Source organism: Octodon degus, unplaced genomic scaffold, assembly GCF_000260255.1.
Source record: "Octodon degus isolate 3935 unplaced genomic scaffold, OctDeg1.0 scaffold00005, whole genome shotgun sequence".
NCBI lineage: Eukaryota > Metazoa > Chordata > Mammalia > Rodentia > Octodontidae > Octodon > Octodon degus.
Genome location: NW_004524581.1, coordinates 30,333,887 through 30,336,384, shown reverse-complemented (window position 1 = coordinate 30,336,384; position 2,498 = coordinate 30,333,887). Strand labels below are relative to the sequence as shown.

Genomic DNA, 2,498 nt, shown 5'->3' with positions numbered 1-2,498 from the left:
GGAGGGGGAGGAGGAGGAGGAGAAGGGAAGGAGAAGAAGGGAAGGAGAAGGAGGAGGAGGGGGAGGAGGAGGAGAAGGAGAAGGGAAGGAGAAGAAGGGAAGGAGGAGGAGGAGGAGGAGGAGGAGAAGGGAAGGAGAAGAAGGGAAGGAGGAGGAGGGGGAGGAGGAGGAGGAAGAGAAGGAGGAGGAGGAAGAGAAGAAGGAGGAGGAAGAGGAGGAGGAGAAGGAGAAGAAGAAGAAACAGGCTGGGGATGTAGCTTGGTGCAAAAAGCTTAGTGTGAATTCCCAGCACCGCCAAAAATAAAAACTAAAAAACTGCAAATCAACAAAGACAGCAGCAGTGTTGCAGCATGACTCGCAGTCTGTACTTTCCACTTAGGACTTCAAACTGCAGAACTGGGGCTGGGGAGATGGCTCAGTAGACTAAACGCTCACCTGGCAAGTGCAAGGGCCTGAGTTCAATCCCTGATTCCCCACCACCACCACCACCTGCAGAAAAGTCCCTTCTGGCTGGAGCTCAATGCAATGGTGCACACCTGTGATCCCAGCTGAGGGCTCTGGGAGGCTGAGGCAGGAGGATCACAGGCTTGAGCTCAGCCTGAGAACTCAGTGTGATCCTGTTCAAGTTTCCCAGGCTGAGCTCAAACCTGCCATAGCATCCCCAAGGGCCCGGGTTCTAGGCCTGCGCCCCCATGCCTGGCTCTTTCTCATTTGCTTCCTGGCCACCAGGTGGGCAGTTCTGCCTCGGCAAGTTCTTCTGCCAAGACTATGGCCTCCACGTGGCAGAGGCAGTGAAGCCCAGCGACAGAGGGCAGCGACTGGGCAACCTCCTCCCTGTACAACAACCTCAGGCCTCTGCCACAGTAACGGGGGCTAATGCAGGGCCCAAGCTGTGGCCAAGCGATGGAGATGAGGGACCCATCCACAGCTCCGCCAGGGCCCATGTGGAGGGAGCGCTAGGCTCCGACCCTGCTCCGTCCTGTGGGTCCTGCTGGTGCTGACCACACTGCAGTCTGCAGTGACCACAAAGTTGCCAAGCAGTGGAGGGTAGGTCCCTACGTCTGACCTTCCCTCTGTTATCCTGGGCATATTTTTGTTAGGGAGCATCTTTTTTTTTTTCTTTTTTTTTGGTGGAACCGGCGTTTTGAACTCAGCCCCTTGTTTGTCAGGCAAATTCTACCAAGCCATTTCCCTGGCTCCTAGGGGGCACTTTTAATTTCTATTTTCTTTTTTTTTTTTAAATTTATTTATTTATTTGTGTGGGGGGGGCGGGGCTGGCTGGCATGTGGTGCTGGGGGATTGAACCACGGTCCCTGTGCTTTGCCAAGCTTGTTCTAAGTAGGTGCTTTAGACCACTGAGCCATCTCACCAGCCCCTTAATTTCTATTTTTTTTCTCAAAGTTTTATGACTTAACAGCTGGGTGTAGTGGTGTACACTTGTAATCCAAACACTCAGGAGGCCGAGGCAGGAGGATTGCTGTGGAGTCTAGACCAGCCTGAAGTATGTAACAAGACCCCCCGCACCACATATACACACACAACCCAAACCAAATGGTATTATGATTCATTTTTCCACTTTCAAATTTAGAAAAAAAAATTTAGTTCCCCAGGCAAAGGGGTGCGAGGCAGGGATCCGACTTCATGGCTTCAGTGGTCAGCTGGCGGAACAGCCCGTCCGCCCCAGGGGAGCAGCCGCTGTAGCGCAGGCCTGTCCTGCTCCCTGCGTCTGTCCCTGGTCCTGCTCGGCCAGTCCTGTGCCAGTAAAGGAGCCTTGCTGTCGGGGACAGGGCTCTTCGGGGTGTGGGCGTCTCCCAGTGTTTTTCACACCACAATCCTCATCTCTGGAGCTTTCCATAGCTCTTTTTTTTTTTCAGTATCGGGGATTGAACTCAGGACCTTGCACTTGCCAGGCAAGTGCTTATTCTACTTTATTCTACTGAGCTATCTCCCCAGCCCCCTTTTTTTTTTTTTTTTGTACAAAGGATTAAACCCAGGGCCTCCCAGCATGCTAGGATGACAGGCGTGTGCCATGTGCCACCATGCCTGGCTTCTCTGTGATTGTTATTGAGACAGGGTCTCACTGTGCAGCCCAGGCTGGCCTCAAATTCAAGGCAATCCTCTTGCCTCGGCCCCTGAGCTGGGATGACAGGCGCGCGCCACCATGTGCCACCACACACCGACTTTTAGGATCCAGTCTGCCTTGTTCCCTTGAGGCAGAGGCTTCCCTGAGCCTCCATCCGCTTTTCCATGCCTGCAGGGCTCAGGGACAGTGCAGAGCTGCAAGCGTGTGCTGGGTTCCGGGGCGCCGGGATGGGCAGCAGCCTCCAGGTGCAGGGCTCATGCCTCCTGTTTTTTTTTTTTTTTTTTTTTTTTTTTTGGGGATTGAACTCAGATCCTTGCCCCTGCCAGGGAAGCGCTCGCTCCACTGAACCATCTCCCCAGCCCCCCTCCTGTTGTTTTAATGCTCTGCTGGCTCCAGCATGTCAAGCAGAGTTCAC

At 53.8% G+C, this 2,498-nt stretch overlaps 1 protein-coding gene across 1 annotated transcript in view; it reads left to right on the top strand.

The window, feature by feature from the left end:
• Hmga1 (high mobility group AT-hook 1) overlaps positions 1–64 on the top strand; it is a 15,911-nt gene extending 15,847 nt beyond the window's left edge. Inside the window, exon 5 of the transcript XR_002822117.1 lies at positions 45–64. The gene's annotated coding sequence lies outside the window, so the exon portion shown is untranslated. The remainder of the gene's footprint in view (positions 1–44) is intronic.
• The last annotated feature ends 2,434 nt before the right edge of the window (positions 65–2,498 follow it).